The 16,343-nt window shown below is 35.5% G+C and overlaps 1 long non-coding RNA gene across 1 annotated transcript in view; it reads right to left on the reverse strand.

The window, feature by feature from the left end:
- Positions 1 to 7,925: 7,925 nt before the first annotated feature.
- LOC130048023 (uncharacterized) overlaps positions 7,926 to 16,343 on the reverse strand; it is a 15,642-nt gene continuing 7,224 nt past the window's right edge. The window contains exon 2 of the long non-coding RNA XR_008796860.1: positions 7,926 to 8,179. This is a non-coding gene — a long non-coding RNA (uncharacterized LOC130048023). The remainder of the gene's footprint in view (positions 8,180 to 16,343) is intronic.

A 16,343-nucleotide genomic window follows, 5' to 3' on the forward strand; every position in this document is an offset into this window, starting at 1 on the left:
ACGATACATCAACATATAAGCGTTTGATCGTCAACATGTATCATTTTAACTTCCTTTATCTAAAGGGCAATGTTTACAAATATGTTTATACCCCCCTCCAAAAAAAAAAACAACAACCAAATGTGGGACATCATTCATGTCTTCTCCAGTCAGTGACCTCCCCTTGAAACCGGGTCAGGCTATTTACGCTCAAGGGCCATAAAACCAATGACCACAGCGTGTAGATGAGATATGACAATGTATGGCTTTCCCTGGCGTTGTGAGTGATGACCCGTCATTGCCTTACGAGGAATCAAAACACTCAAATACCAGTGCTCTTTAAAACGTCGGAATACAATGACATTTTGTGATGGAGTATAAATACCTTGTAAGACATAGATGCATAGACTCACCTGTAAAAATTGCACGGTGTTTGTTATGAATGTGCTCACTTGTCCAGTAGACTTAGAAGGGGAAAAATTGAACAAATCTGGAAGAGTCGTTATTTTACAAGTAGAATTTAGAAAAATATATCTATCTAATATGTTAGCATTCTATATACGCAGTATATATATTCAAATCGCAATTATTCACGGGCTTAACTTACTAACAAAGGTCACAGGACTTTGACAGGAGAATGTGTCACTTCGCGATAGAATTGGACCAGTAGTGATTTATAGTCACTGGTCACCTGTGGTCAGCGGGCCAGGTGACCCCTGGGTCCGCTGTCACTCCCCTCAACACTCACAGAGGAATGTGGACAAACATATACATGCCCGTAAACCTCATGATAAAGCAAAATCAGGTCAAGGTCAAACTTTCAAAAAGGCATTGAGATTTAGTTGTATTTCACAACAGCAGAAAGTCGATGCTCCCAATTCAAGAAAACGTTTAAAAAATTTATAAAAGTTTGTTTAACATCAGCTGTCACCTGTAGTCAACACTTTCAACAACAAAAATGGCCACCGACTTAAACCAGAATAATGCGACAATTACCGGAAAAGTGAAACTGAGGCATTGTGGGGGGAAAGGGGGCCGTGCTAATATACGCCAAAGCAAAAAGCCTATAAAGCTCTGAAAGAACTCTCAATATCTGGGTTTGTAGAGCAGGATCGCGCCACGATTTGGACCAATCCGAGACCGTGGTGCACCTGACATCGCAGACCGATCGATCCGACTCTGCAGGCAGAACTTGGACTCCTACTATAACTATGCAATCGAACGCAAGGGCTAATTGATTCTTTTACGCAACAAGTTTGTAGTAAAAATAAAAAGGAAAGAGATAGGCGACGTCCGCAGCGTTCTAATTATAAACCCAGACATCGCGTGTTGAATGTATGCCATAAGAAACAACAATGACCTTTTTTATTCTGGGTAAATCTAATTCAAATACATATCATCAAGTCGAAGCTCCCCACAGATCTATTAACTAATACACGTTAATGAGAAGGAATAAAGAAACCATTCAGCTAGATTGCTGATATCCTTGCCTGACGGGGAATTCTCCTATCGCTTGTTACGTCCCAGATCGGGGTGTTTCATTAAGTTTTGTAATAGATGTCGAATTCGTCCGTATCCATTCATGCACACCAAGAGTCGTGCCTCGCTAGGCGTGCAATTACACAGGATTATGGCGTCCACTGCGGTCAACATTTCATCACCCTCCTACCCATGCAGAGTCCGGGGTCACGATTTTGCGTCCCTACATTGGCGGGATACCAGAATAAACAGTGCACAGAGGTGGACTAAAGTTGATGGGAGTCGTAAATATTCCCTTATCACTGGATGAGTGGCGGAGAGACCCCCGACTGTCCACTTTAGAACAGGAGTATTCATTTTTGACCGATCATATACTTACTTTATTTATGTAACGTATGAGTACAATCAGGTGCTAATTCTCTCTCTCTCTCTCTTTCTTTCTCTCTCTCTCTCTCTCTCTCTCTCTCTCTCTCTCTCTCTCTCTCTCTGTACGTACGTGTATATATATAATTTGATACATGAAAGTGGGTATATTAGGATATGTGTATATCATTGTATTGACTAGTAGGTCACGCATACACATACATTGACTAGTAGGTTTTACATATACATATATTGCCTAGAAGATCATACATGCATATATGTATTGCCTAGTAGGTCAAACATACATATATATTGACTATTGGGTCATATATACATTGACTAAGAAATCACATAAACAAATATTGACTAGTAGGTTACAAATACACAATTATCATATGGACTACCAGTCTAGAAAGTCACACATATATTGACTAGGAGTTCACACAAATATATATTGACTAGAAGGTCATGCATGCATTTTTTCCCTTTATCTTTGCTCTTGGGTATTTGTTAATGAAGACATAGTAAAAACTGAAAATATGACATCACGTTTTACCCAACGTCTTTATTGCCCCATACCCCCCCCCCCTCCCCGAAAAAAGGAAACAGCCAAAAACCACAGAAAACATACATGCACTGGTCATTAAATCGCCACGGTCACTTGCTTTGGTCGTGCTCCAGAATTTGTTCCAGATCTCGGCGTGTTGGGTGACGAAAGAGGACATGGTCCACTTTCGGACAAGAATAACGATTTATTTATTTATACATTACATTGATGTGTTTGGTTTAGTCGCCAACACATTTGCGGACATTCTTGAAATACACAACGCCCCTACGTATTAGAGCCTTTTGTGGTTTCAAAGAACTTCTATCAATAGAAGTCGCGGTCAAATATTTGGAATTCTAAGGAACGGACTCACGCCCTTGTCACAGAGAAGACCCGTCTATGCTATGTGCGGAATGATCGACTGAACCCAGGTCAATATATATATATATATATATATATATATATATATATATATATACATACATACATACATACATACATACAAGTATTGAAGTTATGTGGATATTGACGGGGGGGGGGGGGGGGGGGGGGGGGTTCGTGGAGGTTTTGGCCCCGCCCTTTGGTTCTTAGGGGGAACAGGGGCTAAACAAAACTTCCAATTACATCATAGTTGCTACATGCTAATTTTCAGTGGCGGATCCAGAAAATTTTAAATGGGAGTTGCCAAAGTTTGTACCTTTCAACCAATATACATGCATAATTAATTGCCTGTTAACATGTACATGTCCCCCCCCCCCCCCCCCCGAGGGCCCTTGATTGGTGAATCAACTATATCATATATGTATATAATATATATATATATATATATATATTGGGTTTGTTAACGACAGTTTCTACCTTGCATTTAATGCCCATGTGCTTCACTGCCTGGGTGTCAGAATTTTGGGTGAAAAACAAAACTTTTGAATTTTGAAATTTAAATTTTCAAGACTTAATGATACATGTTTTAGATTTTTTGGATAGGGGCTTATATAAATCCAAATTTGTAAATGCAAAAATATAATAATTCATTTTCACTAATGCATGTAATATGATTTAAATGAGAGTTTACGAATACGTACAATTAATTAATTGTGTGAGTTGATCGGCTAAAGTAGATCGACGCACCTGCAGACTTCGACTCTAATTTTAATCAGCTTGCTACGATGCAAAATGGTGTGTCAAAGTGATATAAAGGTTAAAGGTTCATATGAAACAAACATTCTAGGGCTTGATTGGTATTAGGTGTGTACATTGTGTATTATATGAAAAGACCTAAGGTTATGTTATTTTTAAGCATACTTTTAAATGGAAAATTAAATTTTTAGAAAGGCCTGTTTAAAAATAGCGTTACAAAAATATTGTCGTATCTTTTTAAATTTTAGCAAGTTTGTGTTTTTATTTTGCAGAAATTTTAATACATTTTAGGAGAAAAGATATTTAAATCCTAATCGCATTAAATGAAGAGGCCAAACACAAGACAATAATAAAAAAAAGAATGGGGAAACAATGCGTTTAATCCGAGAACAAGACAATAAAAAAAAATATGCGTTTAATCCGGGACGGTCACGATTCAGTCTGGAATTTATCTATATTGTCGGAGGCGGAAACAGCATTGTCTGTACGATGCAGGTCTGTTTTCTAATCCAACATGTTTGGCATTACACCTCGCAGAACATCGGTCAAGGTTGCAAAACCCTGGGTTGAGAAACAGGAACAGTTAAAGAATCATTGTGTGCATAAAATATTCAAAGTTCACCGTCACGGGGCGGGAAAACGGAGACCGTGTAGCTGGTATGGACTGACTCTTTTATCGATATCCAACAAACCTAATAGGTCTGCTCAAATAACTGAACTAATTCTAGATCTATACTCAGATAACTAAACTCATTCTAGATCTATCCTCAAATAACTGAAATCATTCTAGATATATCCGCAAATAACTAAACTAATTCTAGATCTATACTCAAATAACTGAACGAATTCTAGATCTATCCTCAGATAACTAAACTCATTCTAGATCTATCCTCAAATAACTGAAATCATTCTAGATATATCCGCAAATAACTGAACTAATTCTAGATCTATACTCAAATAACTGAACTAATTCTAGATATATCCTTAAATAACTGAAATCATTCTAGATAATTACATCCTTAGATAACTTAATTCATTCTAGATCTCTCCTCAAATAACTGAAATCATTCTAGATTTATCCTCAAATAACTAAACTCATTCTAGATCTATCTTCAAATAACTGAAATCATTCTAGATATATCCGCAAATAACTGAACTAATTCTAGATCTATACTTAAATAACTGAAATCATTCTAGATATATCCACAAAGAACTAAATACTTCTAGATCTATCTTCAAATAACTGAAATAATTCTAGATACACATGTATCCTTAAATAAATGAAATCATTCAAGATCTATCCTCATATAACTGAAATTATTCCAGATCTATCCCCAAATAACTTAGATTATTCTTGATCTATGCTTATGTTTAGATAACTTAAATTATTCTTGATTTAGACTTATATTCAGATAACTTAAATTATTCTTGATTTATGCCCAGAGAAGTGTCTCGGTAAGTTTTATGATTATTGTATTTCAATCTGGAATCATATGGAAATGAGAAAAATGATTGTAATTCAATGAACGTTGTGGATGTGATCCGAAAATAATATGGTGGACAAACGGAGTGTTTTTGTCATACAGGGAGAGGTGTATATTGGATGAATACAGCCTTGTACGACTGGAATTCAGAGCACGTGTATCAGCCATCAGATGAAATACCGAGCGATTTAGAAATTCCTCCTTTATCCTAGAATCTTTGAGAAAATCTTTATAATTCGGGCAAATTAGGTTAGATGTTTTATTTGGGCCTACAATTTAAAGATTTGTTTACATAATATTTCGTCACTAATGCGACTTTGTGGTACAGGTGCTCCCCCTCAATGAAGTGTCAATATTATGTTGTAACAGCCATTAAAGATCTCCCTGACTTTTTTTGTGTTTATAAAATCTGAGAGAAATTGAATCTGTTACATCAGTTCACTTCAGACAATAACGCAATTGATCAGCTGCGGGAAATACTATTTAGAATCGAGATCGATTTTTTAATACAAATCGGGATCGTTCTCCGCCCACAATGTGTCTGTTACCTCACAGCGAGGTGGAAGCTTGTATAGAACGAAAATTTCGATTTCTATGATTTTATCCTTGTAGGTGTAGTGGCAGGCATTTGGCTTTTTTTGACGACGGCACACCATTTTATTTCACAATTCCCAGCCCACCGACAATTGATAAAATCCTATATCTTATTCCATAGACAACAGATCTATAGGGTTGCGATAAATGGACGTGAAAATTAACTTTACCAGGCCAAGTCTAAAATTAAGGTTAGTGAGTCGTCAAGTTGCATGCAAAGTAAGACTCTTCCTGTCGAATTTTATTTCTGTTATAAATGGGATATCTTTTAAGAACCTCTCTATTAGATCTGTTTGAAATGTTCACAGTACAGTGATACATTATGCAAGTACAGATGATATTCTCTCTCTCTCTCTCTCTCTCTCTCTCTCTCTCTCTCTCTCTGTGTGTGTGTGGGTGTGTGTGTTCCTCCCACTCTCTCTCTGCCTCCCACCTCGAACAAGAAAATGTCTCACGAAATTAAGTGATTTTAAAAAGAAGCGAAAGGATGTACTAGAAAGAAAACGATTATGTCACGACGGAACTAACCAGTTGGGGATGCTTTCTTCTCCTAGGCAAGTGATCACACCTTTAGTGTGTCCTGGGGTTCGTGTATGCCCTATCGTTATCGTCACTTTTTTCATATTTAAATACTATACAAAATAAAGCATATTTTAGATACCGCCAACAGGGGCGGATCCAGGAATTGCGGTTACGGGGGGCGCCACTTTATGAGGCAGTGGGTCCAGGACGAAGACCTGGGGGGGGGGGGGGGGGGGTCCAGGGGGCGAAGCCCCCGGAAGCTCCTGGATTTTATGGGGCTTGAAATATTTCTCCTATTCAGTCATTTGTACTATTTTCTATCATTTTAATAAGGTGAAATTGATAAAATGACACAAATTTTAATGGTTTTTTGGAAAAAAATTAAGTTCTCCCAATAAAGTAATCAAGAAATCAAAAGATTTTGTCATTTATTTCTCCTGGAGTGGAAGAAATTATTGTTTCTTTTATCGTTTAGTACATTTTCCAAAACAAGATACCGCGATTTACCTTAAATTTGAAAATTTTAGGGGAGGGGTGGGGGGGGGGACGCCGGCTGTGCCCTCCTCTAAATCCGTCACTGGCCAAAAGTAAATACTATCAGAAGTTAAACGTATATTTAAATCTTTAAATACTATCTGAAGAAATAAATTAGAAATTTCTTCTCTGAACTTTGACCCCTCGTGAAAAGGTGATCATGAAAATTAACCAACCGAATTTTCTTTACTGGTGATAATGGGTGTATTTGAATTTGATTAAATATATGTCGATACGGAACATGTCTGTGCAGGCGGGTGGAATGTACGATCCTCTATTTACTTAAACTTTTTTCCTATTCTTAAAACTGTCATAAAATAAAGTCGGGCACTTGTATATGTAAATGATAACGCTGAAGCTTAACGATTGACTGGGGTCGGAGTGATTCTTCTATAGCAGATACCCAGGAGCGTCGAGGATGCGCCCTATATTTACACTGCACCCCCCAAAAATGACGTCTCGCTCGCTCTTCACTTATTTACCGGACAAACAATCGCTGTTTGATAAAGAGGCGAAAGTCCTGAGTGATACCTCTCCTGGGTTTAACATTGGGGTCACCCATTCAGGTTTTTCCACGAATTAGGGCAATCTTCCCCAGTACTTAGTGTTTATCTGAGTATCATTACTTCGTGTTGAGTGTCTTCATTGAGGACTTGGTATTTCGTGAAACCAGATAATTATCTTGCAAAAATGTACTTCATTAGAAGTGTGTACGTCATAATCCCCACTTATTGGAGGGTTTTTTCTTCTTCTTTTCATGTCATGTTGATGTTATCTATTTGGACTTTCTCCTGTCTTTTAGGTTTATTGTTTAATGCATGCTTTATATGTCCTCAAGGGACCAGAGTTAGTTTAAAAAATCTTATCTTATATACTCATGTCGATTTCATCATGTAAGAGTACGACGTCCAGGGGTGTGAAAATTTAATCTTTCACTGGGTCGTTTTGCTCTTTCTCCGACCCCCGGGCAAATATATTACGTAACGCCAGCGTGATTGTGTAATTTACACTGAATTTTAATTCAGTCTGTACGCGGCCTGGATTTGTAAAAAAGAAAATAGAATTAAACTTTTCTATTTAAAATAAAAAAGAAAAGTAAGAATTAAACTGCTGTATATTATGACGAACGAACTTCTAACTTTGCATGCAGGGAGATGATATTTAAGGCCTTGAGAACTTATTTTCGATCCATTTGTTTAAAAAAAACAACAACTATACAATAGAATATGTTCACAAATCAATAAAACCACCTTTTTATGTATATTTTACTGGGAACATAGTAAAGATATTTTAAAATGTTTATTTTTGTTCTTCTTTTGAAAACGGAAACAAATGAAAACATTGCGAAACACGTCAGTCACGAACTCGTGGATTTCAAATCTACATCTTGTTATTTACAAATCAACAAAATTAATTGGAGCATACCCCACGCCTCCGATTGTTTTCATTGTTCACAAAGATTCATTTCTTTCTTTTCAAAACAGCAACACGATTTTAAGACAACGTGTCGTTTCCCGCCATGTGAACCGGAAACATCCCCCTGAAAGACAAAATACAGGAAAAATAATGACGCGCTTTAGCTGTCAAAAACACCGTTTAAACCGGAAAATAAATAAGCGAAATTTCGTCAACAATGGTCAAGACAAGCCCATTGTCTCGTGGTCCATCGTATCATTTAATCTAAAGAAGGAAGAGCGTGAAGTCGCTGACGGCATGGTTAATCCCATTCATTGGACCGCGTCTAATTGTGCCATCAATGTCTGATAAACAGATTTGGATAAATGTGTTTTTTGGAGTGTGACGCCGGACACTTTAGCCCTGTTGCGTCATGACGATCATCCCGGAAATTATAAAATCTGGTGAACAAAACAATGTCCATCGTCATAGCGAGGGATCGTAACAGAAATAAAACTACCTTTATTTCTAAAAAAAAAATAAATAGATATTTCATTAACTGTTATTCATTTTTATCATGGTATAGTAGAACACCTTCATTGATCGTGTAAAATCCGAAATACTGGCACACACTCCCATATATACAATGTATAGATATCTCTTTCTCTCAATATGAGGTTAATTTATATACATTTAGTAAGCAATCCACCCATACATCTTGTATGATGATAGAAAACACGTGCATCTATAGCTAATCACCCCCTTTCACAAGAATGGCATAGCTTACTAATTGTAAACATGCCACGTATATCCACAACAACAATGGGGGGTGGGGGTAATGTCTTAATCCGCAGACTATTTACAGGTATTATACAACGATATAGAAGCTTTCTTCTCACCACGATTAAGATTGGGTTATACAATATTGGCCTTCAAGCTATGACAGATTAATAATCTGATAATCTTCCCTATAGCTAGACACTAGAATGGCATTTGAAAGCGCCAGAATTCCCATGTATGAAGATTATCAGCGGTAAAAACCCGCCAAAAAAATGAAAGAAAGAAGAGACAGAAAAACCCGCCAAATATTTCCGACATTATACGGTTACGATATTTTCGATTTACAATGATAACAATGAAACCAGTGCACCTCATAATGGTTTTCATCTAATATGTATACGGTGTGACCTTTGAGACGAGCGGAGACCCATGACATCTTACAACACGATAACGCAGTTGATATAAACAGTGCATTGTGACGTCATCATTAGCTGCGATATTTTTTTTCTTTCAAATCAATCAGTTACCCACAACAAAACGTACGAAGGTATGGGAAGGCTTGTTTGGAATTTAAAATCATTTGTGGTACTTTCCAAACTATTTAATTCAATATGCATCTAAGAACTTACATGAAATTGAATTTACGTTGAATCATGATCTTCGTGTTCTGGATGAATGGTCTAAACAATGGTTGTTAAAATTGAACCCTCTAAAACAAAAGCTGTAATTTTTACATTGAATAAGGATATTGATCCTCCTAAATTATTTTTTTTCAAAATTGTCAGTTGGAATATGTGCCAGTGCACAAACATTTAGGGTTGTTCATTTCACGTGATTTGGGTTGGTCACATTATATAAATACAATAACAAGTAAGGCTTACAAAAATTTAGGACTTCTTAAAAAGCTAAAATTTACTTTAGGAAGAAACACTCTATTAAAAATGTCCACTACTTTTATTAGACCAGCTTTAGAATATGCCTCAGTGGTTTGGGATGGTTGTAATGCATATGGTAGTGATTTGTTAGAAAAAGTCCAACTATGTGCATCGCGAATAATTACTGGCCTTCCTATATTAGCATCTAGAGATTCTTTATATTTAGAAACTGGCTTAGAGCCTCTGTCTTTTAGACGAACAACCGCTAAATTAGTTACCATGTTCAGAGTTCATAATAATGATGTTCCTGAATATCTACAAGAAACGATCCCAAGAAAAATAAATAATACATCCAAGTACAATCTCCGTTATGGAGACAATTATAAAATACCAAAATGTCGACTTGAACTTTATAAGAAATCATTTGTACCTGATGCTTTATCAAAATGGAATTCACTTGATAAAGAATCAAGACAAGCTACTTCAGTTAAGCAATTTCGTAAGAGTGTTAACTCCAAAAATATCAACAATCCCAAACCACCGGCATATTTTTCTAATGGTAATCGTTTTCTGAATATAATTCATACCAAACTTAGACACACCTGTATTTTGAATTACGATCTATATAGACGCAATATTGTTGATTCTACGTATGTTCTTGTGGTATGAAAGAAGACGCTTATCATTTCTTCTTTATTTGCAGGAAATATTCAAATGCTAGATATAAATTAATGGATAGCTTGCTGAGGTTAAATGATCTAGTTATTATCGATGTCCATCTTCTTCTTTGGGAGTAATAATGCTTTATCTTCTGAGTTAAACAAGTGTATTTTTTCTTATGTTCAGTCGTTTATTCATGAAACCCAAAGATTCAATTGATGTTCAATTTATATCTTTTGTACATTAATTTTCTACAATATTATATTGTTATATTTTTAAGGAGAAGAACTCGTAAGTTATTTGAACTTGTTTCTGATCCTTTTGTATATCATGTATGTACAATAAAATATGTTCAAAACAACTATTTATTTGTTTTTTCTACGGGGTGGTCAATGGAGTATACCGCAGTGACGGCGACATTTTTCCGGAGGCATTGTGGGTAGTCCCCATCATTTTTCAGCTGATGAAGAGCAAACCACGTGACTCAATTGCGTAATCATTGGAGCGAGCTTGTCGCGTCGCGAATGCTAATAACAATTTACACGGAAAGTATTTTTTTCTCCGCTTTCAAAGCAAACAATTTTGAAACGTACATTTTTATACCAGTAAATGTAAACTCAGCCCGATCATGTGTCCAATCCGCACCATGTACTTATTTTACATAATGAGATAATGTAACTATAATTTGATAACGATGCTACCTGTGCACGCTGTAAACACAAATTTGAAATAGGCCTAATATGTATTCTATTTATCCTTTGTAGATTACTCATTATATATGACAATTTTATAAATTATTGTAATGTTTTTGAACTTATGTCTAATCCTTTTGATGTTTTTTGTCAATAAAATATGTTCCAACTCAATTCCTAATGTTTAATTACACGTGTATAACGTCATAACTAAGGTCCCCCTTCTCCCCCTCTCTCAATAATTACATGTATATAGATCCACGTGCACAGCTGTTCCACACGTGCAGCAGGTTTATCAAAACATATTTTATACATACATCAACTATTCAATGACATGATTTTTCAATTAATGATAACATATGATGCGCGTGTATAGATCGACAGTACTACTTAGATTGACCCTGATACAGTATATATATGCAAAACACTAAGTACAGCGAAGAAGACGAAACTAGTCTGAACAGCAGGTGCGCGCCTGTAATGAGAATATATTTTTAGGTGAACCGGGAAGGATGATTTCATGAACATGTCATTGAAATGTATATAACCAATTTAATCATATTAAGAGAGAGAGGATGGGGAATTTAAATATATAAGAAACTAGATCTACTTTGAATATTCAAATATACTATGTTTAAAACATTTACCATAGGCCAGTTAGAGCAGACATGTGCTCGGGTAGAAAGTAAGCTGAGAGGATAATATTTTAAGTCAATACTGTGAGAAATTACTACACTGTACTTACTTATACAGCACAATTTCTTTATCTCAATGATGTGTAATAACAACCATACATAACTGTGTGGTACGTGTGTTTGTATTGTATGATACAAGAAACACATAACTTATGAGATTCCAAACGCTGGGCTTAAATACATAACACCCCACCGGCCCCCCACCCCCCTCCCCTCGATAATTTTCAATTGGTGGGTGTCCATGTTAAGCTGTTGTGTCTGGAAGTAGAAATATTATGTCATTTTGGTGTCGAAAAACTTTTGTTGTAAAATTGTGATTTACTATTTCAATGACAGAAAAAATAAATGATATATATATAAACTTTTGTTACAGATATCTGTGTTAGAAAATCTAGTCAGAAGCTCTGAATGAAGAAAATAAACATTGTTTTCTTCCCGTAAAAAAATTATTCCTATTCAATAGAACCGAAGTGTTGATCAAATTTCAAAATTCGTTTTAATTTTATCAATGATTATAGTTCACATTACGTACATAGTTACCACAAAAGCACATTTTTACTACAAAATTGTATTGTCAGATTTGGAGAAGATATTGCTTTAATAATGGCCTGTTTAGGTGTGAAATTGTCAACCTCTTATGCACGTGTCTTATTGACGCTTTATAGTTCTATGGAAAGAAATGCAAATGATGAGAATGTGCAATTTAATAAATGCAACCATTAACCATTAATTGTGTATACATTTGAGGGTGGAGGGACAGTCCATTATTTGATATAACTTGTTTTCAGCCCCCCCCCCCCCCCCCCCCCCCGCCCTTGGTGTAATTATGAACCTCTAACATTCTATCCAATAGACACTAAGGGTGTATCACATGTAATTTCAAAAAACTGAAAAATAACATTTTAAAAATAAGTTTTGTATGTAAACAATTAAGCTAAATGTGTCATTCAGGTCAAGCTCACCGTATATGTATATATTTCCTTGTTTACAATATCAATTTCGAGACTCAATGAATTTTATTCCAAAATAGAAGACGAAGTTATAAATTCCCGCACTTCCTTAATAGTACGAACTGTAGTAATTTTTGTCCAAATTGGGGAAAAGAAGGACGTTTTTTCAGTCAATGTTGTGAGTTAATGAATTATGAAATACATGGGTCCTCAAACATGTGGGTTAATGCATCACTTCCCTTATAACACGAATATACATCTACATATATCCGGCATAACGATATCGTCTTCAGTTATATTCGTGTTTTATGTGTCTATAATAATACAAGGACATTCAGACAAACTTTCCGTATAACGCCGAGTTTGTCAGAATTTTAGAGTGGGGTGAAGATTTCCTTATTATTATTTCATTGCTTTGTTTTATTTTTATTTTATTCATTTTATTTACTTATTTTGGCAACACCCTTTTACGCAACATAGAGTATATGTTTTTAAAGTGTGGGGAATCCCCTTTACGGTTCAATGTCCTGATTTCGCACACGAGGCGGAAGTTAATCCTTAAACACGGATGTTTTGATTTTGCTTCAAACAATAATATCTCTTATACAATGTGTTAGAGTTTGTAGTGCACTAAAGGAAGTTCTTGACACAATTCATGTAAAAGATTTGCCTGATGCGCATGTTGCCATGCCCAGTAGTTCGCGCGCACATTTTGTAATATTCACATTCCCTGAATCGTTCTCTAGCTTTTGAAATTGATATTACTTTCATTCTCGACAATGAATACATATTTGTTGCAAACTATAGTTCGCTACGCTTTTTCGGTACCACCTACCGTGCGTGGTGCATTGGCTGTTCCGTTTAAAGTCACGAATGAATCAACGATATAATATTCTAGTACTTGAATCTAGTTTAAATCTTAAGAAATACACAAAAATGTCTTCCTTTGTTGATTTATCGGGTGATGAGGGTAGTAGTCCGATTGCAGAATTTTTGTTTGCAATATTTGCTATCTTCATCATCCACAAAACAATAAAGAAAGCATTTTATTGTTTAAATGAATACATAAAAGTAACAATAGCAAGGACAAGTCAGAATGGGGTGTGTAGAATCTCAGGATATTGACAATCAGTAGTGGTCTTCGGGGTTATTTGAAAAACCGAGTTACTCTTGAATTCACTCGATTAATCTATTGCACGGAAATGTCAGTTTCATGTTTTACAGGATGTATGGTTTTAATGGGTAATACCATAAATGATTTTTTTTACTCTGAAAAAAAATACCGTTGGAAAAATTATCAAGTGAATGCTAAAGGTCGCCCCCATATACTTAGGGTAGTCCTGGGGTCTCGATTAACAGAGTCGAACACTCAAACCAAACAGCAAACAGATTGTATTAAACAAGACTATGAAATATGAATTACGAGTCATTGTTTTTTTCTTCCCATGTGAATTTTTTTGGTGAAAGTGACATCTCCCGCGTGAATGTCATGACGTCACAATGACAATCACATACAGGAAGTGAATCCCGTTTATATTAGGCAATCTCAAAACACGGAAAATATTTAAATACAAGTAATTTACTTCCTCAATAATAAAACGATTCCAAGAAAAGTGGAATACCCATACAGGATTTGTGAATTTCCTCGTGGTTTTATAGTTTCACATTTTGAAAAGTATCTTCCGTGAGATCGGTGTCTCCGTGTGAGTCGCAGTGACATGTGTCTCCTTTCCACTTACAATATGGGGAAAAATGAACCAGGGTCTATATTGAGAATAAAATAAAGCTTGTATATCTTTTTGGACACAATGTGATTAGAAATTGATAAAAGAGAGAGAGAAAGAGGATCTCTTTCCGCGAGGAAATCCTCAATGCTCTAGAAAAATGCGCCCTAGTTAAATGTCTTCCTGATTCCCTCCACCAATCAGAGCCGTCTTTCTAGTGCCGTTATTTACCAACACTTATGTGTATGTCAATGTCAAGTGCTAATTATTTATATAGGAGTAAACGCACATAGATATACTGGGAAAGTCGACTTTAAATATACACCATATACACTTCATTCATTTGTAACAATCACAATTAACTCTATATATATTCTGAGGTACCGGGGAAACTTTTCTTTTCGTTCCCATAGAACTGTTCCTTGCAACCCTCTGTTGACTGCCTATGAGTTTAGAATAGCACATTTATTTTTATTTACTCCTCCTTCTGTCCAATGCAGATAAATCCAATATCAACGAACACTGTCCATTGCTGTTCTTTGTAAAAATCTGAACTGAATATAACATGTAAGGAAATGAATTGCTATCACGTGAGTGAGTCCATTGTATACCTCTCTATATTCATTATATAAAAGCAGCACATTGTGTAATACACGTACAGTATTTTGTGTACAGATCGGTGATATATAGCATTGCTAACAATTAATATTTCCTCACAGGGATCAGAGTTAGTGAATACAAATGTATTTACAGGCAATGAATATTTTCTATATTTCTTTTGAAATTGACAAGGTTTTCATCTTAGATAATGAATGCATGTTTGTTGCAAACTTTTTATTACCAAATATGGAGCGTCGTGAAGGTCACGGGTGTATTGGCTGTAAAGTAACGAATGGGTGAACGATATATTTCAGTACTTAAATCTAGTTTAAATACATAAACATATAGATATAAACAATGCAATATCTTTCTTTGTTGTTTTATCAAGTAAAGGTAGCAAACATTGCAAAAAATTGTACATGGCCCGCGTTATTGAATTATGATTTATCTATTTATTTATTTTTTGCAATGTTTGTTTCCTTCTTCACTTGATAAAACAAAAAAGCATATTTTATTGTTTAGATAAAAATATCTTGTATTTTGTATGAAAACGTGCGATCAAAGCGTAAAACACCCCCTTTCAATTAAAATAACACTACCAAAATCGTACCAACAATTTTAATCACTGACAAGAAAAGCTAAATCTTGAAACATCTCTTCACTAATAAGTGTTTGTGTATTGCAAAATGGAGGAAAGAAAAGATTTAAATGGTTTTTAAGGAGTTTTTCAGTTTTAAAAAACTCCCCAATGGCAAGGTACTCTGACACTTTACTGATAAGAGGAGATCTGGATTTGTGGTCAGCGTGGACATTCACTGACGTCAACAGTCAAGAGAAAACTTCCGCAATCAAGATTCTCTCCATCAGCGACAATGGTATACAATCAAGATTCTCTCCATCAGCGACAATGGTATACAACACTTAAAAGTTTGTGCAACTTGTGTAAAATGACACACCGCGTGCGATTTCCAATACAGAAACTTACATGTATGTATGCATGCAATTTTACGCATGATCTCTCAAGACAACTATATATATATATATATATATATATATATATAATGTAGTTGCACTAGCTAAAGGTGCACTATCTAAGACGTCATATAGTATATATACTAAAGCTCGCAAATCTTCATCCAATCAAACTAACCTATAATAAAGAAAAGATTTTAGCCCACAATTGAACTTTTCTCCGTATGTGTGGTTGGCTTGGGCATTGATCTTAGTTGACTTCCGAACAACAAAACTATATAGTACATGTATTTACACACCGACATATTAACGCATGTGAGTGGGATGCACGATCGAAATCCAATAGATAGATAAAATAAGG

This window comes from Ostrea edulis, chromosome 7 (genome assembly GCF_947568905.1).
Source record: "Ostrea edulis chromosome 7, xbOstEdul1.1, whole genome shotgun sequence".
In the NCBI taxonomy this organism is placed as follows: domain Eukaryota; kingdom Metazoa; phylum Mollusca; class Bivalvia; order Ostreida; family Ostreidae; genus Ostrea; species Ostrea edulis.